The following is a 24,610-nucleotide window of genomic DNA, read 5'->3' as shown; positions in this document are numbered from 1 at the left end:
ACCTGTCTGGATGAATGTGTTTACTTTAACTCCTTGGTTGTCGCACTTCCATACAGTTCAATTTTCTGTCAGTTCTGGTTGTTATTTTGTCTCTAAATTTTTGTTGTCCTTATTTTGGTTGTGCAAGGAGACACAGTGTGTCTACCTATGCCTCCATCTTGACTGGAGCATATTTCTACATCTCAGCTATGAAGAATAAAAAAGTGCAATTACCAGACAATTTCATTCAAATAGGATCAGATTGTCAAATGGCCCTTACTTTTGCCTTACTATAGAAGCAAATGCTAAAGTTACTGTGTTGAGTAGAACCATGGGTGTGCATTGTAGTGGTGGTGGTAAGGAGCCATGATGGCCTTGTAAGGGTTGTCAGAGCCAAAGCAGAATCAGAAGCTTTCACGGGGTGCGGGGGCAGCACCGTGTTGTAGAATATTACAGTCTGATTACCGTGAGGGGGAGTTCCCACGTGGAGACAGAGTCCAAGTAGAGCAGAAAGAATGTCCTTGTGGAATGAAATAGATTGTAGAGAAATAAGGCCTTACGTGTACAGAGAAAATCACCAGGTACCCAGTGCAAAAACATAAAATTTAAGTCTTATCTCAATTGAAACAGACAAATAAAAATGGAAGTAGGTCATAGGTATAAACCTAAAACCCTGGATCACAAGTTTTCTAAAAATATGAATGCTTTTGCAACTTTGGAAAATGTAAAATTTTCATGAACAAAAAACGGTTAATCATAGAAAAAACAAAATCATAAATTGAACATCAAAATTAAATATTTGTAATCATTAAAAGATACCATATAAGTTATTAATAAGCAAGACAGAGATTATAGGAATACTGGTATTTATCATCCCTACATATTTCATACAAATTAATTTATATAGAATCCTTATTATTCAACAATAAAAGGCAGAAAAGCCAATAATGTGAACAACAGACTTAAATATATTATAAATGCATGTAGAAGAATAGCTAATACACTCATGAAAATATGCTCTACATAATTAGGCTTGAGGGAAATTTAAATTAAAACATTATTTCAAAGCAACCATAATGACTAAAATAAAAGACTGACAAGTGTAAAAAGCATTGAAATAATCATGTATTCTTAGTGGGAGTATAGAATAAAAAAATTATTTTGGTGAACCATTTGACAGCTTTGGGTAATGCTAAATGTGTGTTTAATCGGTGGCCCATTGTACTTATCTGAAAGAGAAACAAACGTTCACATAAAAAATATTTGTTCAGAGGCGGGAGGAAGATGGCGGCGGAGTAGGACAAAGGATTTCACTTCCCTTCACGCGCCAGAGAAAAACCAGGCTGCTCTGCAGAGGAGCACGGCGAACACCCAACAGGGACCCAGCATATGGGACAGCAGGACCCCAGAGAGCATAGCGGACACTGAATGACCAGAGGCTGAGGAGAGGAGACGGACCTCAGATCAGCAAGGTACGAGGGAACAGCACAGAGGCTGCGGGCCCTTCGCTGGTGGCTGCGCCAGGGTCCTGGCAGGGCCGCCCTGATCTCTGAGAGCCAAGGGAGGGCAACAAGGACAACCCTATGAGAGAACTAATCACTGGCATCCTCTCTAACCAGCAGGGTGCAGATTGGAAAACACCAGGAGAGATCGGTTTGCCTGTAGTGGCAGAGAGAGGAGTGGGCATTGGGAAGCAAACCGGAGAACTCTGATAACCTGTGGAGTCAGGCTGTGTTTGCCAGTTTGGGGAACTGAGAGGCCCCAGCATTCCCAGTAGCCTGAGCCGGTGCTCCCACAGTCTCGGGGGTGATTCGGGATACGGTCAGTGCCCCTGGAAGAGCACCAGTCACCAGCTCCCTCCCTACCCAGCCGGGCGCAGGCTGAGAAGCACCGGAAGGCAGGCTGTAGTTGCCGGCTTGGAGGTCTGGGGGGCGCGCATTCCTGGAGGTGCACATTCCCGATACCAGGGGACTCCAGCTGGAGACTCCAGCGGGCGCTCACACAGCATCGGGGCACTGCGCTCGACTTACAGGGCCCCTGAGGAAGTGCCAATCGCCAGATCCATCCCTACCCAGCTGGGCGCAGACTGAGAAGCATCCAGAATCCAGTGTGGTTGCCAGATTGGAAGTCTGGGAATCCCGTGTATTCCCAGTGGTGCGCAGTCCCAGTGGTGCACATTCCCAATACCGGGGGACTCCAGCCGGGGACTCCAGCGGGCTCTCACACAGCCGAGGGGCGCTGCTTGAGACTGACTCGGCCCCTGGGGAAGCGCCAATCGCCAGATTCATCCCTACCCAGCTGGGCTCAGACTGAGAAGCACCTGGAGTCAGGCTGTGGTTGCCAGCTTGGAAGAATTGTGAGTTGCCCAGTGTGTGCAGCCACAGCACTGGGAAAGGTCTAAGCCCAAGCCTGCTAGACCAGGAAAGCCTGGCTGGGAGTTCGTGCCCTCACGCCAGGCCTCACGCCAGGCCAGAGTTGGGAAGCCTGGGGAAAAACCTGCTCTCAGCGGGGCACGGGAGAGCGGCGCCATTCTGGATCTTGGGAGGGCACTGGCGAGACCAGCTAAGTTCACCGAAAGGAGAGAAAGGCCATACTAATAGCCCCCCAGGCTGCTGCAGCTAGAGAGAGCAGAAGAAAAGGTTTGACCAGCTGGAAGCCAAAAAGAGGAATAGGTGGAAGTGGAGAACACCAAAATACAGGCAGGAGACTGCACCACTGAGTCTCACAGGCATCTTACCACAGAAGTTCTCACCATAAACCCAGGAACCCAGAAGAGACCACTTTAAGAAGCTGAAGCCAACAAGAAGAACAACACAAACAATGGGAAGACAAAGAAACAACCCCCAAATGAAAGAAAAGGAGGAAGTCTCAGAAAGAACGTTAGATGAACTAGAGGCAAGCCAACTATCAGATATTGAATTCAAAGCACTGGTTATCAGGAAATTCAAAGAGCTTACAACGAGCTACCAGAAACTACAGGGGAGCTACAGTGAGCTCTCTGCAAACTACACCAACATGAAAAAGGAAATGGAAACCCTTAGTAAAGGCCAAGAGGAAATGAAGAATACAATTTCTGAACTGAAGAACACAGTAGAAGGTATGAAGAATAGAATCGATATGGTGGAAGATCGCATAAGTGAGACAGAAGACAGGATAGAAAGAATCTCCCAGACAGACCAAATAATGGAAAAGAGAATCAGAAAAAATGAGGAGAATTTAAGAGAAATGCAAGACAACATGAAACGTAATAATATCCGAATAATAGGAATACCAGAAGGAGAGGAAGAAGAACAAGGGATAGAAAACCTCCTTGAAAGAGTAATTACGGAAAATTTTCCTAAGCTGAGGAGAGAGAAAGTCACACGGATTCAGGAATCGCAGAGAGTTCCAAACAGGTGGAACCCAAAGAGGCCTACTGCAAGACACATCATCATTAAAATGGCAAACCTCCAAGACAAAGAGAAAATCCTAAAGGCAGCAAGGGAGAAAAAGGAAATAACATACAAGGGGGTCCCAATAAGGTTGGCTACTGACTTCTCAACGGAAACATTCCAAGCAAGAAGAGAATGGCAGGAAATATTCCAAGTAATGAGAAACAGAGGCCTACAACCAAGGCTATTGTACCCAGCAAGGCTCTCAATCAAGATAGAAGGCCAAATAAAGAGCTTCCAAGACAAAAGAAGTCTAAAAGAATACGCCTCCACCAAACCAGCTCTACAAGAATTACTAAAAGGACTGCTTTAGGAAAGGAAGGAAAAGAGAGAGATAGAGAGGAACACAGGTACACAAATGGCAATGAATAAATACCTTTCAATAATAACCTTAAATGTAAATGGATTAAATGCACCAATTAAAAGACATAGAATAGCTGAATGGATAAGAAAGCATGACCCACACATATGCTGCCTACAAGAGACCCACCTCAGGTCAAAGGACCACCACAGACTAAAAGTGAAAGGATGGAACCAAATTTTCCAAGCAAATGGACAAGAAAAAAAAGCCGGGGTAGCAATTCTCATATCAGACAAAATAGACTTCAAAAGAAGGGCCATAAAGAGAGACCCAGAAGGTCACTTCATAATACTCAAAGGGAGAATCCACCAAGAAGACATTAACATCGTAAATATATATGCACCCAACATAGGAGCACCCAAATATATAAAGAAAATTCTGGAGGACCTCAAGAAAGAAATTGACAGCAACACAATTATAGTAGGAGATTTTAACACCCCACTGTCTAAATTGGACAAATCTTCCAAACAAAATATCAACAAAGATATTGCAGCATTAAATGACACCCTAAACGAAATGGACCTAATTGATATATATAGAGCCCTCCATCCCAAAGAAGCTAAATACACTTTCTTTTCAAACGCACATGGAACATTTTCAAAGATAGATCACATGATAGGACACAAAACGAGTCTCAATAAATTCAAGAAAATAGAAATCATACCAAGCATTTTCTCTGATCACAAGGGACTGAAATTGGAAACCGACCCCAATGAAAAAAACCCAAAACACCCAAAATCATGGAGACTGAATGGTAGGCTATTAAACAACGAATGGGTCAAGATTGAAATTAGGGAAGAAATCAGAAAGCTTCTGGAAACAAATGAAAATGAACTCACAACAACCCAAAACCTATGGGACACAGTGAAGGCAGTCCTGAGAGGGAAGTTCATAGCAATACAGGCCTACCTAAAGAAGATAGAAACATTTCAAACAAACAACCTAACCCGACGCCTCCAAGAACTCGAGGAACAACAACAAAGACAGCCCAGAGCAAGTAGAAGGAAGGAAATAACCAAGATCAGAGCAGAATTAAATGACATAGAAACTAAAAGCACAATTCTAAGGATCAATGAATCCAGGAGTTGGTTTTTTGAAAAGATAAACAAAATAGACAAACCTTTAAGTAGGCTCATCAAGAAAAGAAGAGAGAAGACCCAAATAAACACAATCAGAAATGAAAGAGGAGAGATTACAACTGATACTGCAGAAATAGAAAGGATTGTAAGAAATTACTATGTGGAACTGTATGCCAAGAAATTTGAAAACCTAGGTGAAATGGACAAATTTCTAGAAAAATATAATCTTCCAAAACTCAATGAAAAAGAAGCAGAAAACCTGAACAGGCCAATAACAGCAAATGAAATTGAAGCAGTAATCAAAAAACTCCCATCACACAAAAGCCCTGGACCAGATGGTTTCACAGGAGAATTCTACAAAGCTTTTAAGGAAGAGCTAACCCCTATTCTTCACAGACTATTCCAAAAAATCCAAAAGGAGGGAAAACTCCCCAACTCTTTTTATGAAGCCAGCATCACCCTAATTCCAAAGCCAGATAGAGACACAACAAAGAAAGAAAATTACAGGCCAATATCACTGATGAACATAGATGCTAAAATCCTCAATAAAATATTGGCAAATCGCATCCAACAATACATCAAAAAGATCATACACCACGACCAAGTGGGATTCATCCCAGGGATGCAAGGATGGTTCAATATACGCAAATCAATAAATGTAATACACCAAATAAACAAAAGCAAAGACAAAAATCACATGGTCATATCAATAGATGCAGAAAAAGCTTTTGATAAGGTTCAACACCCATTTATGATAAAGGTACTCAGAAAAATGGGAATAGAGGGAGCATTCCTCAACATAATAAAGGCCATATATGAAAGACCTACAGCCAACATCATACTCAATGGGCAAAAACTAAAAGCTTTTCCACTAAGATCAGGAACAAGACAAGGTTGCCCACTTTCACCACTTCTATTCAATATAGTATTAGAAGTTCTAGCCACAGCGATCAGACAAGAAAAGGAAATAAAAGGCATCCAAATCGGAAAGGAGGAAACAAAACTGGCATTGTTTGCAGATGACATGATAGTGTACATGGAAAACCCTATAGCCTCTACCAAAAAACTGCTGGAACTAATAAATGAATTTGGCATAACAGCGGGATACAAAGTTAATATCCAGAAATCAAAGGCATTTTTGTATACCAACAATGAAGCAGCAGAAGCAGAAATCAGGAAAAAAATCCCATTCGATATAGCAAAAAGAAAAATAAAATATCTGGGAATAAACCTAACCAAGGAGGTAAAAGACCTGTATGCAGAAAACTACACAACACTGAAGAAAGAAATCAAGGAAGACACAAATAAATGGAAACATATACCGTGTTCATGGATTGGAAGAATTAACATCATCAAAATGTCCATACTACCCAAAGCAATTTACAGATTCAATGCAATACCTATTAAAGTACCAATGGCATATTTCACAGACATAGAACAAACACTTCAAAAATTTATATGGAACCATAAAAGACCCCGAATAGCAGCTGCAATTTTGAGAAAGAAGAACAAAGTAGGAGGGATCACAATACCTGATATCAAACTGTATTACAAGGCCACTGTAATCAAAACAGCCTGGTACTGGCATAAAAACAGGCACATAGACCAATGGAATAGAACAGAGAGCCCAGAAATAAACCCAACTCTCTACAGTCAATTAATATTCGACAAAGGGGGCAATAACATAAAATGGAGTAAAGACAGCCTTTTCAACAAATGGTGTTGGGAGAACTGGACAGCTACATGCAAAAAAATGAAACTTGAGCACCAACTTACACCATACACCAAAATAAATTCAAGGTGGATAAAAGACTTAAATATAAGCCGTGAAACCATTAAAGCCCTAGAGGAGAGCATTGGCAAGAAAATCTCAGATATTCCACGCAGCAATATTTTTACTGATACGTCCCCTAGAGCAAGGGATATAAAGGAAAGAATAAACAAATGGGATCTCATCAAAATTAAAAGCTTCTGCATGGCTAAGGAAAACAGTATCAAGATACAAAGAGAAGCAACAGCTTGGGAAAACATATTTGCCAATGATACCTCAGATAAGGGTTTAATCTCCAAAATATACAAAGAACTCATTCGGCTCCACTCAAAGAAGACAAGCAACCCAATCAAAAAATGGGCAGAGGACTTGAACAGACATTTCTCCAAGGAGGACATACAGAGAATCCAGAGACACATGAAAAGATGCTCGATATCACTAGCTATCAGAGAGATGCAAATTAAAACCACAATGAGATACCACTTAACACCAGTCAGATTGGCTATCATAAACAAAGAAACAAACAACAAGTGCTGGAGAGGTTGTGGGGAAACGGGGACCCTAGTTCACTGTTGGTGGGATTGCAGACTGGTACAACCACTATGGAAAACAGTATGGAATTTTCTCAGAAAACTAAAAATGGATGTGCCTTTTGACCCAGCAATCCCACTCTTAGGAGTATATCCTAAGGATCCTGAAACACCAATCCAAAAGAACCTATGCACCCCAATGTTCATAGCAGCACAATTCATGATAGCCAAGAGTTGGAAGCAACCTAGATGCCCATCGGTCAATGACTGGGTCACAAAACTATGGTACATTTACACAATGGAATTCTATGCAGCAGAAAGGAAGAAGGAACTACTACCCTTTGCAACATCATGGATGGAACTGGAAAGCATTATGCTGAGCGAAATAAGCCAGGTGGTGAAAGACAAATATCATATGATCTCACCGTTAACAGGATTCTAAACAAACCAAACAAGCAAGCAAAATACGACCAATGACACTCAAATATGGAACAGCCTGACAGGGTCCAGAGGGGAGAGGGGAGAGAATCATAGGGGAAAAGGGAATGGACTCACATGAACAAGTATAAAGGACACATGGACAATAACTAGGGGTGGGGGGTGGAAAAGGGAGGGAGGCGGGGAGTATGGGGTGGGGGGTGGGCAGGGTTGGGAATATAAGACAGAAACCTGTACGTGAACAAGAATTAAATAAAAATTATATTAAAAAAAGAAACATCCAAAAAAAAATATTTGTTCAACAATGTTTACAGCTTCTTTATTCATAATAATCTAAAACTTAAAAGTGACCCAAATGCCCATAAGACAAGAACAGATAAACAAAATGTGGTATTTCAATGTGATATTGTCACACAAATGAAAGGCTATGCAGTGATAAAAATGAAGGAAGTTCTGAAACACAAACTAAAGTATGAACTAATTTTGAAAATATTATATTGAGTGAAAGGAGCCAGATGCAATAGAATATATACTTTATTGTTTCACTTATGAGAATTTCAAGAACACATAAAACTAATCTCTGGTGGAAAGAAAAGGGTACAACCAAGACCCCCCTGAGGGAGGAATTTGTAACAGGGTCCAGAACTTGGGGTGTCCAGGAAATATAAAAATACAGGATATCCCCACCCCACAAATCTGGACTGGGGAATGGGACAAATGGTGCAGGGATATTGGGGGTTATTTTGCATATCAACTGTTGGACAGCTTCATACCTGATATGCAAAGATGGTTATTTTACATATCTATAACAGCTGTGTAGCTTCATGTTAAGTAGCTGTGGCAATGTTTTGAGCCTGGGAGAAAGGGGTGACTTTAACCCATGCTGTTACTGGGAGACAACTGCCCCTGGTTAAAGTGCCTGTGTGAGAGTTTGGAGATGGTTCACTCCATGCCACAGGGCCATGCCTGCCCAGACTAACTACGGCAGCCCAGAAAGTCTGGAAAAATATGGGAATGTTAGCCAGTGCAGCCAATTGTGGGTGGAGTTGGAAATGGGTTGCACAGGGAGATTCATGTGGGGATTCAGATCCAGGTGTGGCAGTCATGTGGGGTCTATCCACGTGGTTTGGGGGTCAGAGAAAGGGGCTCCTGTGCCCATGCAGCTTAGGAAGCAGGAAAGTAAGATGTAGTAGCCATGCAGAGCTCTCTCTTAGCAGTTCAGAAGAATGCAGGTGAGACAATGCAAGACTTGGGATGGGGACAATGGGAGACCTTGCAGGGAAGGATAGGGGTGAAAACTCTCTAACTGGTGGGCCATGAGAAGGCACCACATGGTTTTGGATTAAGAACTGGAGATCCTTGTGACACAGCTGATGGTTTGGGGAACCATGGGGCACCTGCCAGCAGAGCACGAATTGCTGGGAAGAACTGGGAGCTAACCAAGACATGGACTTCTTTTTTTTTGCTGAGATACAGTACCCCGACTGGCCTGACCAGCCAGGGGTGAAGGAAGGACTCTGTGTGTCTGTGGGAGTTTCAAGGGACTCTGAATATTTAATGGCAACATTCTGCTATTACTCTAAATCTGTATAATTTTTGAATAAATAGTTCCCTTCCTTTTCACCAAGCTCTGGCATTGAGAGCCATAGCTCCAATTCCTAAGGGTGACAAGGGAGGCAAACCTAGTGCAGAGGGACCCTGGGAGAGGGAGGGTCCATTCAGTAGCAGTATCTTGTCCCTCACCATGGGTCTGTTCTGTAACAAAATCAGAATAATATCTAGGCCTTTGGTGTGTGTTAAACAAAAAGCATCATGTGTGAAATAACATTAGTTGTATAGATGCTGTTTATTTTGATCCAGATGCTAGTTTTATCTAGTTTTTCTTTAAAATTAATGCTGTTTGGTCCTATCTAAAAAATATCTTTGTCTTCCTCAGGGTGGCAAACATGTCCTGTCTTCATTTTTGTTTTAGATTCATCATGGTTATAGCTTTCATTTTTTAAGTTAATTTTTGAATATGTTATGAGGGAGAGTCAATATTTATGATTTTTCTAAGTAAGAATATTTGATTTTTACACAACACTGAAGAAAGAAATCAAGGAAGACACAAACACATGGAGACATATGCCGTGTTCATGGATTGGAAGAATTAACATCATCAAAATGTCCATACTACCCAAAGCAATTTACAGATTCAATGCAATACCTATAGTACCAATGACATATTTCACAGACATAGAACAAACACTTCAAAAATTTATATGGAACCATAAGAGACCCCGAATAGCAGCTGCAATTTTGAGAAGAACAAAGTAGGAGGGATCACAATACTTGATATCAAACTGTATTACAAGGCCACTGTAATCAAAACAGCCTGGTACTGGCATAAAAACAGGTACATAGACCAATGGAACAGAATAGAGAACCCAGAAATAAACCCAACTCTCTACAGTCAATTAATATTTGACAAAGGGGGCAATAACATAAAATGGGGTAAAGACAGCCTTTTCAACAAATGGTGTTGGGAGAACTGGACAGCTACATGCAAAAAAATGAAACTCGAGCACCAATTTACATCATACATCAAAATAAATTCAAGGTGGATAAAAGACTTAAATATAAGCCATGACATCATTAAAGTCCTAGAGGAGAACATTGGAAGGAAAATCTCAGATATTTCACGCAGCAACATTTTTACTGATATGTCCCCTAGAGCAAGGAATATAAAGGAAAGAATAAACAAATGGGATTTCATCAAAACAAAAAGCTTCTGTGCAGCTAAAGAAAACAGCATTAAAATAAAAAGACAACCAACTGCATGGGAAAACATATTTACAAATGATACCTCAGATAAGGGTTTAATCTCCAAAATATACAAAGAACTCACACGACTTCACTCTAAGAAGACAACTAACCCAATTAAAAAATGGGGAAAGGACTTGAACAGACAGTTCAGCAAGGAGGACATACAGAGGATCCAGAGAGACATGAAGAGATGCTCAATATCGCTTGCTATCAGAGGGATTCAAATTAAAATCACAATGAGATACCACTTTACACGGGTGAGAATGGCTATCATAAACAAAGCAATAAACAACAAATGTTGGAGAGGGTGTGGGGAAAAGGGGACTCTGGTCCACTGTTGGTGGAATTGCAGACTGGTACAACCATTATGGAAAACAGATGGAATTTTCTCAGAAAACTAAAATTGGACTTGCCTTTTGACCCAGCAATTCCACTGCTAGGGTTGTATCCTAAGAACCCTAAAACATCAATCCCAAAGAACCTATGCACCCCAATGTTCATAGCAGCACAATCTACAATAGCCAAGAGTTGGAAGCAACCTAGGTGCCCGTCAGTAAATGAATGGATCAAAAAGCTATGGTACATATACACAATGGAATTCTATGCTGCAGAAAGGAAGAAGGAACTACTACCCTTTGCAACATCATGGATGGAACTGGAAAGCATTATGCTGAGCGAAATAAGCCAGGCCGTGAAAAACAAATACCATATGATATCACCGATAACAGGAATCTAAACAACAAAACAAACAAGCAAGCAAAATATGACTAATGACACTCAAATATGGAACAGGCTGACGGGGTCCAGAGGGGAGAGGGGAGAGAATCATAGGGGGAAAAGGGGAAGGACTCACATGAACAAGTATAAAGGATACATGGACAATAATTAAGGTGGGGGATGGAAATGGGAGGGAGGTGGGGAGCACTGGGGGAAGGCAGGGCTGGGAGTATAAAACAGAAAACTGTACTTGAACAAGAATTAAATAAAAGTTAAAATAAAAAAGATTACACTTTTAGAAATATTTTATTATTTACTTTTAGAGCAAGGCAGAGAGAGGGAGAAAGAGAGGGAGAGAAATGTGGACGTGTGGTTGCCTCTCACATGCCACCATCCAGGGACCTGGCCTGCAACTCAGGCATGTGTACTGACTGGGAATTGAACTGGTGACCCTTTGGTTCACAGGCCAGTGTTCAATACAATGAGCCATATCAGCCAAGGATATAGTCAATAATAATGCATTTTACACTTAAAAATGTGTTGTGTTCTTATTATAGCAAAGTAAAATATAATTTAATTTAAACAGGAAATAATAATTTTGAGTGAGTGGCATACACAAAATGAAAGAAAAGAAAAGGAAAATATGAAATAGTAAATAAGCATTAGAGAAGAAAGTAATAGTTTCCTGTATATTTTTTTCTTTTTTTAAGTGGCAGATTTAATTGGTTGTTAGTAACTAAGCATTTTTAATTTCTATCAGTCTTAAAGTTACTGGAAGTCAATCACTAAATTTAGCAATAAGCTTCCCTTCAATTCTCATTTCCTTTGTTTTTTGATATTTTTGGTTTTTTGTATGCATATGTGTGTTTACATAGATATTTTAGTATGAATTTTAGAAAAGTTGCATCAGGGGCTAGTTGCTATTTTAAAATAGGGATGCCTACTTTTCTTTGTGGCAGGTAGAATGTCATATAACCTTTTCAAGATATGTTTTCATTTGTATCAGACATTATTCAAGGAAGCAATTATTTAAAACATTTTATTACATCATAATTCTTATTGGAAGGCCAAAATGTGTCCTCCAGGGACCTCAGAAAAGAGATCTGTCAATATTTTCCTTGACTAAGGTTAAATTTTCATCATCCCTAGTCTTACAAATAAAGACTTAAGAACTCCATTTTGGCAACAGCAAGACTAAAGATTCCAAATGCTTACCAGAAACCTCAATTTGTTCTTCATATATCCACGTCTACAATAAGGCAAAATGCCACCTTTTGCAGATTAAGTCCTCGCAGTTTTTCTAAATAGCTCATAAATCCTCATCGTGCTCACTATATTGTAGTCCTCTGATGGGTATTGCCAAAGAAGGAGGGGAGGCATGAGCTGGGCAAAAGTTGATCAGAAGGGTTACTTTAAAAGGCAATACTGGGCTTTTTATTTTGACACTATTTTTTCTACATGTCAATTTTGTTCCTGCATATTCCTTTGATTATAAATGTATTAATAAGAATTTAGAGAAAAGTATTTTCTATGAGATTTTTTTGGTGCACAAACTTTCAAGTGCCTATATTTAAAAGGCTATACTACCAGTTATATTTAAAACATTCTGTGTTTACTTTCATTTAGACTAAATTTACTTTTATTTACTTAAAAATTAATAAAATAGCATTATTTCATAACACTGATGAAAATGTCAAGTTTCTGGTTTATATTCTCACAGAGTATATAATGTACTCTTATTTATGAAAATTCTTAGCAAATTGTTATACAGTTGTGTTAATGCCAAAGTCACCACAATTAACAGCAAAGAATTTACCTGACGGAGGATAGCAAAGGAGGTTTGCCAGCATTTAGTTTCTTTATGTGAGCCTGGAGGATATTTCCATGTAATTTTTCTACAAACAAATTGAATGATCATTTTCTTCTCAAAATATCATTATTTTACAACAGGTTAATTATATTGAAGTAATTAAACTGTGTTGGTCAAAGCATTCATTTTATGATTTTTTTCCTATGGCTAATTATTGAAATAGTTTATATCAGAGCTTCAAATATCATACATTTCACTTAGAGACTCCAAGTAAAGGGTTCTTACCTTACATATGAAACCCAGAGGTTCTACCTACACCTTACATATTGTCTTTATTTTATTTATAAGTAAGAAAATAACTTCTGTGAAATGAACCATGCCCTTGTTTATAAAGAGAAAGAAGGGTTATTAATTATGGTACCAGTACTTTAGTTTTAGTCAGTTATCAACATTTGGCAAATCATTTAATCTTGAAAGATTGTTTATCTATAAACCAGTTTGTTTATCTATAATATGAGAAAATAATATATATTAAGTGTCTTCTAAGTTATTACTTAGTTTTATCTATCAATTATGTTAGTTATGACTGTTCAAAGCCTTTATCTTAATTAACTATAACACTTTTAAAGTTAATATACATACAATTTTCAAATACATCACTAAGATATAGGGATATTCAGTTATCTCAAATGTTAATTAAATATCTAAAATGATGATAAAATAAATAGTTATCCTTCACGTGTACCCAGTAACTTCCAATTACTGCAAGGGATGTTCATATATTAGATAATTAAAATCTGGACAAATACAATTGTTCTTTTTCATTATTTGAATAAATGAGTTCTAAGAATATTGTATCATTATTCTTTATAAGGTGATAGTAAATATTTAAAGTTTTTAAAAATGTTTTATTTCTTTTTTTTTATTTTTAGAGAAAGGGAAAGGGAAGGAGAAAGAAAGGGAGAGAAACATCAATCTATGGTTGCCTCTCACATGCCCCCCACTGGGGATCTGGCTCACAACCTAGGCATGTGCCCTGACTGGGAATTGAACTGGTGACCCTTTGGTTCACAGGCCAGTGTTCAATACACTGAGCCATACCAGCCAGGGCTAAATATTGAAAGTTTTATGCATCCAAATCCTTAACTATCATGCTATATATTTTTTCCCAAAATTGATGAGGAAAAATAAGTATTTGTTCATTGTCACAACATAAAATTTTGGCTAATAAAGTTCCTCATAAAAAAATCTGGTTTTAAGATTTCACAAGAATTAAAGATTTTTAAAATAAATAATACTTTCCTTAACTATTGCATTTTAAGTAATTAAGTAACTTGTTAAAAATCCGTTATGTGAAATCCAAATGGATCCATGGACATTTAAAAAATGAGATGCCTGTTAAAAATATTGCTTATTGTTGCTTGTTGTACAACTCACTATAGTTAGATTTAACAGATGTAGAAGATTTTGGTCAGAAAGAAATGGATAAAGTGATTATGAAGCATCATTATTAGTATCAGAGGTAAATATAAAATTTATTAGATATTGAGATCTCTCTTCTTCTAAGAGTTAACTTTTTCAATAGAAGAGAAAGTAGTAAAACAATTATTTTTAGAACTCAATTTGTTATTTTCTAGAAAATTGTTGAAAAGTTTTCTAGTCTGAATTAGCCAAGTAAGTATAAAAGGAGGGAACACCCAGAAAACCACAGTTATCTTCTGGAGGGCGGGGCCCTTGCGCTACAGGCTTCCCCTGCTAGGTGAGTGTTCTAGGCACCCATCTGTATCCCTATGACTGCTAGCTTTGTTATGAGAAGCATGTGATTCAGCTTCAGTGAACTGAAGACTCTTTCAATGGGTTTGCCTCCTGAGAATGACTTTTTTTTGTTTCCCTGGATGAAAAAAAGGACTCAAAGTGAAACATTTTGCCAATGTGGAAGAGATGAAACAAAAAACAGCAGAAGCACTAAAAAGCATCAAAATTGACAAGTTCAAAAAATTTTTGAGCTGAGGTAAAAATGTTCTCTATACATATATTGCATCAAATGGAGAGTACTTTGAAGGTGACTAGAGTCTAAACATGTAAGAATAAATACACAATTTTTAATAAATAAATTCTATTTTGGTCCCTCTTCATATATTTATTCTTATAGTAAAAATGAATTAATTTATAGTTTACCTGTAATTACATTATGAGTTACAAGAATTGTTATTTCATTTGATAATGTATTATTTATCACTAGTTATTGAGAAGTATGAAAAATAATAAGATTTAACTGAAAATATTTATTTATATTGCTGAATTGTAATTAGCAAGGATTATAAGTTCAGTAATTTTTAAACTGAAGTTAAAACAAGAACACAATGAAATTTATGATTGTCTGACATAACTTCAATGTACTTGATTACTGTAAAATTGTTTTAATTTTAAGAAATTGGCCATGAATTTCTAATTAGCATTCTAATGAGGACATTGTGTCAATTTTCATAAACTTTAAATGTTCCATGAGAACTATAAAACAAGATATATGGGACTTGAAAATAATAACATAGATCCTATTTAATGTTTATATGCTCTAAGGGTATTTAGAATAAAGTTACTCTAACTTAATAAGCATGCAAACTACTCAAATAGAAAATTCACACTTTCTAAAAATTATTAGTCAAAGTTAGCAAATGTAAAATTGTGTTTTTATTATATAGGATTTTATGAGAAAGCTGTGCTTGAATTTAAAGTACAAAAACATATTTTGAATATCATAAAAGTAAATAATAATATCAGAAACCTTTGGAAATATTGGAGAGCCATTTTACGACTTCAATATTATATATCTGGAGGTCTAGGATAATGGAGCAGTAAGTGGAAGCTACATTAATCTCCTCCCAAGACAAATCTGGAATTATAACTAAATTGTAGAGAAAGAATCATGAATAACCAACTGAAAACTAGCTGGAGAGAAACTTTATAACCAAGGACAGATAGAAGAAACCAATTCACCATAATGAGATGGGTAGAAAGTACAGAGAAGGTACAAGAAGTTTGGCTGGGTCCCACAGGAGGCAACTGAAGGTCTGCAGGAATATGTCATCAGTCAGGGGATTCCCCCAAGAAATGTGGGGTCTAAACCCCAAGATGGGCTCCTCAGCCTACAGCAACAGAGCCAGAAAGGTAACATCCAGATAACATCCAGATAATATCCAGTTGTGAAGAGCAGCAGGGTTTCTGTCTGCCAGAAAAAGACAGTGGGAGATGTGGAGAGCATCTTAAAAGACCAACACAAAATTTTGTTCGCAGCTACTTACCCTGGGTTCCAACAAAGGATAGCAGAATGGACTAGAGACATTTGTGGAGAGCCTGGGGCTGGTGGTTCTGGGGACAGAGCTCAAGGAACAGATGCGAGGATCCCTGAGTGGAGTCATTCCCCATACTGCAGAGGCATCTTTCTCAGGCAAAGCACTCCTCTCCAAGTGGCATCAGCCTGAGGGGAAGCAATAGTCCTGCCTGCAGGAATTACTCTGCCCCACCCTGTGGTGCTTAAGCAGGGCTGCTGATTATAGCTGAAGACTATATTACTGATCAGTTTAATAACCCAGGCAGGAAAATACAAAAAGAAACAGCCAAAAAAGGAAGACAAAAAAAAAAAAAGAAAAAGAAAAACAGACTCCAAATGAAAGAACAAGAGAATTCACCAGAAGAACTATGTGAAATGGAGGCAAGCAGTTTATCAGGTAAACAGTTTAGAGTAATCATTACAAGGATATTTAACAGCATGAAAAAAGAGAAAACCATAAAAAAGAACCAGAAATTAATAATCCTATATGTAAAATAAATACTACACTGGAAGGAATACATAGTAGGTTAGATGAAGCATGGATTAAATCAGTGATTTTTTAAAAATACTTTATTTTATTCATTTTTAGACACAGGGGAAAGGAAGGAGAAAGAGTGGGAGAGAAACATCAATGTGTGGTTGCCTCTCACGTGCCCCCTACTGGGGACCTGGCTCACAACCCAGGCATGTGCCCTAAACTGGGAATCTAAGCAGTTATCCTGTGGTTTGCAGGTCAGTGCTCAATCCTCTGAGACACAGCCAGGACCAAATCAGTGATTTTGAAGACAAGATTAAGAAAACAAAACATCACCCAGGTAGAGGACTCAAAAGAAAAAAAGAATTTTAAAAAAGTGAGGAGAGCTTAAGAAATATTTTTGGAGACATAGAGTGCAACAACATCCACATCGTGAGAATACCAGGAGAAGAAGAGAATGAGGACGGGAATGAAGAAGCTATTTAACGACCAAAAACTTCCCTAATCTGGTGAAGACAAAACCACATGCATGTCCAGAAATCTCAGAGAGTCCCAAACAAGTTAGACCCAAAGAGGCCTACATGAAGACACAGTATAATTAAAATGTTAGGCTTAAAGACAAGGAGAGTATGCCAAAAGCCACAAGAGAAAAGCAACAAGTTATATACCAGAGAGCAGCAGTTAGACTATCATCTGACTACTCAATAGAAACATTTCAGGCCAGAAGGGAGTGGGATGAAATATACAAGGTGATGAAAAGCAAGTATTTATAGCCAAGGCTACTTTACCCAGCAAGGGTACTATGTAAAATCAAAGAAAAAATAAGGGGCTTCCCAGACAAGAAAAAGTTAAAGGAGTTTGTTAATACCAAAGCAGTACTGCAACAAATGTTAAAGGGCTTGGAAAAAGAAGAAGAGAAGGAGAAGGAGAAAGGAGGAAGAGGAGGAGAAGAAGAAAAACAAACAAGAAAAAATAAAACAGAGGAAAACAGTCTAACAAAAAATGACATTGTATGCATAGTTATCAGTAATCGCCTTAAATGTAAATGGCTTAAATGGTACAACCAAAAGATACTGGCCAGCTGAATGGATAAGAAAACAAGACCCATATATATGCTTTCTCCAAGAGACCCATCTCAGATCAAAAGAGGCACACACACAAAAGGAAAGGAATGGAAAATGAAAAGAAAAAAAAAGCTGGGGTAGCAGTAATTTTATTAGACAAAATACACTTTAAAACCAAGGCTACAGTATGAGACAAAAAGGACACTGCATAACAATAAATGGAACAATCCAACAAGAGGCTATAACCCCAGTAAACACAGTCCCAGTCTGACTCCAAATCCAATGTTCTTTTTACCATACTGTTTTAAAAATATTTTAAACCAGTAAACATTTATACATCCACAATAAGAGCACCTAAATATGTAAAGCAAATGTCTATGCACATAACGGGACAGATTGACAGAAATACAGTCATTGTTGGGGACTTTAACACCACATTGACTTCAATGGATAGATCTTCCAAACAGAAAAATCAATGAGGAAACTTCAAACTTAAACAACATACTAGGTCAAACAGATTTAATTGACAGCATCAGAGCATTTCACTCCAAAACAGCAGAGTATACATAGTTTTCAATTGCACATGGAATGTTTTTTATGATAGACCACATGTTAGGATTTATCAAGCATCTTCTCTGGTCACAATGCTATGAAACTAGAAATCAATCACAAGAAGAAATTTGAAAACACTCAAAGATGTGGAAGCTAAATAACATGTTATTAAACAGTGACTGGATCAACAGCAAGATCAAGGAAGAAATCAAAAGATACATTGAAATAAATGAGAATGAGGACACAACAATCCAAAATCTGTGGGACACTGGGAAAATAATCTTAGGAGGGAAATTCATATCATTACAAGCCTATCTAAAAAAAGAGAACAAACAAACAAAAAAAAAACAGAAAAAAGCTCAAATACACAATCTAACATTACACTCAAAGGAACTTAAAAAAGGACAATAAACAAAGCCCAAGTGAGTAGAAGGAAAGAAATAATAATGATCAGAGAAGAAATAAATGAAAGAGTTTAAAATAATGATACAAAAGATCAGTGAATCCAAGAGCTGGTTCTTTGAAAAGATAAACAAAACTGACAAACTTTTAACCAGATTAATCAAGAAATAAAATGAAAGAAATCAAATAAGTAAAATCAAAATGAAAGATATAATTCTTTATATATCTTTCTAACACCAAAGATATCAAAAGAATTATAAGAAAATAATGCGTGATTCCCAGTCAGGGCACATGCCTGGGTTGCAGGCCAGTTCCTGGTTCCCAGCAGGGGACACATGAGAGGCAACCGTACATTGATATTTCTCTCTCTCTCTCCTTCTCTTCCCCTCTAAGATAAATAAATAAAATCTTAAAAAAAGAAAGAAAATAATGTGAACAATTATATACCAACAAACTAAACAACCTGGACAGAAGGGATTAATTCCTAGAAACATACAATCTTCCAAAACTGAATCCAGAAGAAGCAGAAAGCCTGAATAGGCCAGTAACATCTAGTGAAATTGAAACAGTAATTAAAAAAACTTCCAAAAACAACAACGACAACAAAAAGCCCTGGACTGGTTGGCTTCACAGGTAAATTTTACCAAATAATCAAATAAAAACTAATACCGCTTCTTCTCAAAGTATCTCATAAAATTCAACAGGACTAAAGTCTCCCAGACCCACTTTTTGAGGCCAGCATTATTCTAATTTCAAAACCAGAAAAAGAAACTAAAAAAGGAGAATTAGGATTCAATATTCCTGATGAACACGGACTATAAAGTCATCAAAAAGTATTAGCAAACTGAATATAGCAGTGTATCGGAAAGTACATGCACCATGATCATTGGGATTTATTCCCAGAATGCAAGGTTGGTACAACATTCACAAATCAGTAACTGTAATTCACCACATAAACAAACTAAAGGATAAAAACTACATGAGCATATCATTAGATGCAGAAAAAGCTTTTGATAAAATACAGCACCATTTGTGATAAAACTTTTCGCAAAGTGGGAAAAGAGGGGTCATATCTAAGCATAGTAAAGGCCATATATGAGAAATCCACTGCAGGCATCATATCGAACAGTCAAAAACTACAAGTGTTCCCCTTAAGATTGGGAACAACACATGGATATCCACTTTCACCTCCCTAAACAACATAGTACCTGGAAGTTCTAGCCACATCAATCAGACAAGAAATAAAAGGCATCCAAATAGAAAAGGAAGAGATAAAACTATCTCTATTTGCAGATGACATGATACTGTGCATAGAGAATCTCAAGCATCCCACCAAGAAACTACTAGAACTGATAATGAATTCAGCAAAGTAGCAGAATACAAATTTAATAGCCAGAAATCAATCACATGTTTATATACCAATAAGGAACTAACAGAAAGGGAAATTAAGAAAACAATCTCATTCACAATTGCTATAAAAATAATAAAATTAAAAAGAATAAAAATAAAAGAAGAAATTAAGGAAGACACAAAGAAATGAAGGCATGTACCATGTTCATTGTTAGGAGGAATTAACATCATGAAAATTTCCATACTACCCAAAGTAATCTAGACCTTCAACACAATTCTAACCAATATACCAGTGATGTGTTTCACAGAACTAGAACAAATATTTCAAAAATGTATATGGAACCACAAAATAGCAACAGCAATCTTGAGAAAGAAAAACAAAGTTGGAGGAGTCACAATACATAATTTTAAACTATAATACAAGGCCATAGTAATAAAAACAGCCTGGTACTGGCATAAAAACAGACACAGATCAGTGGGACAGGATAGAGAGCCCAGGAATAAACCCAAGTCTCTATGGTCAGTTAATATTTGATAGAGGAAGTAAGCACATACAATAAACTAAAGATAGTTTATTTAATAAATGGTTTTAGGAAAATGGGACAAGTACATGCAGGAAAATGAAATCAAACCATGTTCTTACACCACACACAAGATTAAATTCAAAATGGATCAATAATTTAAATGTTAGATTTGAAGTCATAGACATCCCAGAAGGAAATATAGGCAGTAAAATCTCAGACATTGCTCAAGGAAGATCTTATTGGATATATCTCCCCAGGCAAGGTAAACAAAACAATAAATAAACAAATGGGACTACATCAAACTAAAAAGATTTTGCACAGCAAAGGAAACCATCAACAAAATGAAAACAAATCCCACAGAATGGGAAATGATATTTGCCCATACACTGATGAGGTGTGAATATCCAAAATGTATAAAGAACTTACAAAATTCTGCACTAAGAAAACAAACAATCCAATTTAAAAATGGGCAAGGACTGAATAGACACTTCCCCAAAGAGGCTATACAAATGGCCAATAGACATATGAAAAGATTCTCAATACCCTTATACACCAGAGAAATGCAAATTAAAACCACCTCACACCTGTTGGAATGGCTATCATCAATAAATCAACAAAAAACAAGTGCTGGTAAGGATGTGAAAAAAGAGGAGCCCTTTTGCACTGTTAGTGAGAATGCAGACTGGTGCAGCCACTGTTGAATGAAGTATGGGGATATCTCCAAAAATTAAAAATGAATCTGCCTTTTGATCCAGAGATCCCACATCTGGGCATATATCTACGGAACCCAAAGCACTAATTTGAAAGAACATAAGCACCCCTGTGTTCATTGCATAATTATGTACAATCACCAAGATACGGAAGCAGCCCAAGTGTCCATCAGTAGATGAGTGCATAAAACAACTATGGGACATTTACACAAAGGAATATTACTCAGCTGTAAAAAAAAGATACACATTTTATTCTTTGCAACAATATAGATGGACCTGAAGAACATTATGCTAAGTGAAATAAGCCAGTCAAAGAAAGACAAATACCATATGATTTCACTCATATGTGGAATCTAATGAACAAACTGAACTGACAAGGAAATGTGGACAGACTCAGAGATGGAGAGCAGGATGACTGCGGGTGAAGCAGGAGGTGAGGGGTGGAGGCATTGAGCCAAAAGAAAAGAGAATCATGGACATGGACAACAGTATGAAGATTCCTGGGAAGAGGAGGATGTAAGGGGACTAAATTGTATTGGAAAAAATACTATAAAGATTAAATTTAAAACATACATAACATATGATGTATTAAAATAAAATGAAAGTTTAAAATGGAAAAAAGAATACGTGCTAAACATCCTTGCTTATAAAATATGTTTCTGCCAAAGTATTTTATTACTTTAAATATTTCACTTGTGTATGCAGCATAATTTAATTAAATAACTTCCTGTTGTAGCTTTTGCATTCCACTTAAATAATACCATATTGAATATACTTTACTTACGTGCTTTATCTTTAGTAATTTTTTAGGGTAACACATAAGGAGACATTGCTTTTGTCAAATAAGTGCATTTTTGAGAACTTTGGGAGACATGACTGAATTACATCTTTCCAGAGCTGCATATCTTTTTTATTTTAAAGATTTTATTTATTTATCTTTAGAGGGGAATGGAAGGAGAAAGGGAGAGGAATATCAATGTGTGGTTGCCTCTCGTGGGTTCCCTGCTGGGAACTGGCCTGCAACTTAGGCATGGGCCCTGACTGGGAATCAAACTGCGGTTGTTTGGTTTGCAGGCCGGCGCTCAATCCACTGAGCTACACCAGCCAGGGCCAGAGCTGCATATTTTACCTAATCTACTCCTAGCCTACTTCTACAATCCCTTTCTCCACACCACAATACTCACCTTCCTTTAGTTCATTCTAGGTACAAGAATCTTGTTTCCTTTGCAGGCTCTCCACACATGGCATTCTTGCTACATGGAGAGCCAGGGCCTCTAAGCACTCACATCTAATCCCTGCTTTTGTATTCAGATATTTAAGTAGACATTCCCAGGAAAGCCTTTGTTGGTGTCTCAGCTCTCCACTTTACATGGTAAGTGTGGAACTCTGCTTCTTTCCAGCACTTACCAGAATTTCTAAATGCATGTATAGATATGTATTTGGGTCTAATATTACTAAACATCTTTTCAGAGTCTATTTTGATGGTTATTTCATTTTTCTGTTTAGATTCATTAATTAGTGGATTATGCTAAATTGTTTCTTAATGCTTAATATATATTTTTTACACTCCTGGAATAGATAAATGTTACTTTGTTGTATATGTGTGTACATATATGTGTGTGTATATAGCAACACTAGACTTATAATCAATGTGATATTCAAAATTCTGTTTACTAGTGTTTTATGTAGGTTTAGTTGCATGGATATGTAAAGAGATGGTTATCTATCTATCTATGGTTACATTATCAGTTTTAAATTTGAATGTTGTAATTGCTTCAGAAGAGAATTTGGATGTTTTAATTTTTTTAATCTTCCCTGGGTCTGTTTTTGAGATATAATTTTCGGGCTTTTGAAGTTTTTATAGAATTGCCTTGCAATTATCTGGACTTAGGGCTTTCTTTTGAGTTAGTACTTGGATGATTTTCTATATTCTTCCCATGAAATTATTGTGCACAACCTTTTAAACTCTACTGGCTTCAAATTCTATAACTATTTTTCCTATGTTTCGATCTGAATTTTCTAGTTTTGCAAATGTTTTACATAGAATTTAAAATAGTCTCATAATATTTTAAAGAATATTTCTAAGTTATATCATTTGCAATGGTAAAATACATAGAAATAACCCAAGGAATCATTGACAAAAATCAATGAGTGTACTTTGCTAAAATCACAGAACAGATTATACAACTGAAAATGAATGAACTACAATTGTTTGCAAACACATTTTAGAAATATAATGTTGAGTGAAAAAAGTAAGTTTTAGGAGATTACACATAATATAATAACACATTTATAAAGCTAAACCAAACAAATACAAATGACACGTTGGTTAAGGATACCTATATACATTATAAATTATATTTTAAAAAGGAACATTAGTAACTACTTTTAGATAAAGAGAAGCAGGAGGAGAGCTGAGAAGCAGCGCAAAGTAGGTAGCTTTAAGAGCCGGGAGTAATGTTTTGTTCCTGAGTTCGTGATGGATTTAGTAGGTTTACAATTATTTTATTATTGTGCTTCCTAAGCATACATGCATGTTTTCTAAATCATTTTCATTGTGATTCTGTTATAGTCTTCCCACTTTTTTCTGCTCTGCCCTCTTCTGCCTATCCCCCTCCCTGCTCTCACAGTCAGTTCCCACAAGGTAGTGCAACAACCTTGAGGAACAAGAGGAACAAGAGGGACAACAACAAACAAAAACCAGAGAGAGTAGAAGGAAGGAAATAATCAAGATCAGAGCAGAATTAAATGACAAAGAGACTAAAAGAAAAATTCAAAGGATCAATAGATACAGGAGCTGGTTATTTGAAAAGATAAATAAAATTGACCAATATTTAACCAGACTTATTAAGGAAAAAAAGGAAGAGGACCCAAAAAGATAAAATTAGAAATGAAAGAGGAGAAGTTGCACTCAATACCAGAATAAAAAGGATTGTAAGAAATTACTACAAACAACTATATGTCAAGAAATTGGACAACCTGGGAGAAATAGACAAATTTCTAGAAACACTCAATCTTCCAAAATTGAATCAAGAAGAAGCGGAAAGCCTGAATAGACCAGTAACAACTAGTGAAATTGAAGCAGCAATCAAAAAACTCCTGGCACACAAAAGCCCTGAACTGTATGGCTTCACAGGTGAATTTTAGCAAATTTTTAAGGAAGAACTAATCCCTATCTTTCTCAAACTATCTCAAAAAGTTTAAGAAAAGGAAAGACTCCTAAACTTGTTTTATGAGGCCAATATCATCTTAATTCCAAAACCAAGTAAAGTCACAACAAA

The sequence above is a fragment of the Sturnira hondurensis genome, unplaced genomic scaffold (assembly GCF_014824575.4).
Source record: "Sturnira hondurensis isolate 20B ecotype Veracruz unplaced genomic scaffold, ASM1482457v3 Scaffold0022136, whole genome shotgun sequence".
NCBI lineage: Eukaryota > Metazoa > Chordata > Mammalia > Chiroptera > Phyllostomidae > Sturnira > Sturnira hondurensis.
This window is presented reverse-complemented; position numbering follows the sequence as displayed.